The sequence below is a fragment of the Austrofundulus limnaeus genome, unplaced genomic scaffold, assembly GCF_001266775.1.
Source record: "Austrofundulus limnaeus strain Quisiro unplaced genomic scaffold, Austrofundulus_limnaeus-1.0 Scaffold1686, whole genome shotgun sequence".
Taxonomy (NCBI): Eukaryota; Metazoa; Chordata; class Actinopteri; order Cyprinodontiformes; family Rivulidae; genus Austrofundulus; species Austrofundulus limnaeus.
The window spans coordinates 25,229-26,307 of NW_013954088.1; the positions used below are offsets into that span (position 1 = coordinate 25,229).

The window sequence follows — 1,079 nt, forward strand, 5'->3', positions numbered from 1 at the left end:
CTCAATATGTACGGAACAACACACACTATGTATGGATCAATATGCACTAAGTACGGAACAACACACACTATGTATGGATCAATATGCACTATGTATGGATCAATATGCACTAAGTACGGAACAACACACACTATGTATGGATAAATACACACTATGTACGGAACAACACACACTATGTATGGAACAACACTCAATATGTACGGAACAACACACACTATGTATGGATCAATACACACTGTGTATGGAACAACACACACTATGTATGGAACAATGCACTCTATGTATGGATCAATATGCACTAAGTACGGAACAACACACACTATGTATGGATAAATACACACTATGTACGGAACAACACACACTATGTATGGAACAACACTCAATATGTACGGAACAACACACACTATGTATGGATAAATACACACTATGTATGGATCAATACGCACTAAATACGGAAAAACACACACTATGTACAGAACAACACTCAATATGGTACAGAACAACACACACTATGTATGGAACAACACTCACTATGTATGAAAAAACACCCACCATGTATGGATCAGTACACACGATGTATGGATCAACACACACTGTGTATGGATAAATACACACTGTGTGGATCAATACACACTGTGTGGATCAATACACACTGTATGGAACAACACACACTATGTATGGAACAACACACAGTATGTATGGAACAACACACACTATGTATGGATCAATACACACTATGTATGGATCAATACACACTATGTATGGAACAATACACACTATGTATGGATCAATACACACTATGTATGGAAAAACACTCACCATGTATGGATCAGAACACATGATGTATGGATCAACACATACTGTGTATGGAACAATACACACTGTGTATGGATGAATACACACTGTATGGATGAATACACACTATGTATGCATAAATACACACTGTGTATGGAACAACACATACTATGTATGGAACAACACATACTATGTATGGAACAACACATACTATGTATGGAACAACACACACTTTGTATGGAACAACACACACTGTATGGAACAACACACTATACAGCGGGTAA

The 1,079-nt window shown here is 37.1% G+C and overlaps 1 protein-coding gene across 9 annotated transcripts in view; it reads right to left on the bottom strand.

Moving 5' to 3' along the window:
• slc4a4a (solute carrier family 4 member 4a) overlaps positions 1-1,079 on the bottom strand; it is a gene marked incomplete at its 5' end in the record, with an annotated part of 46,463 nt that overhangs the window by 13,968 nt on the left and 31,416 nt on the right.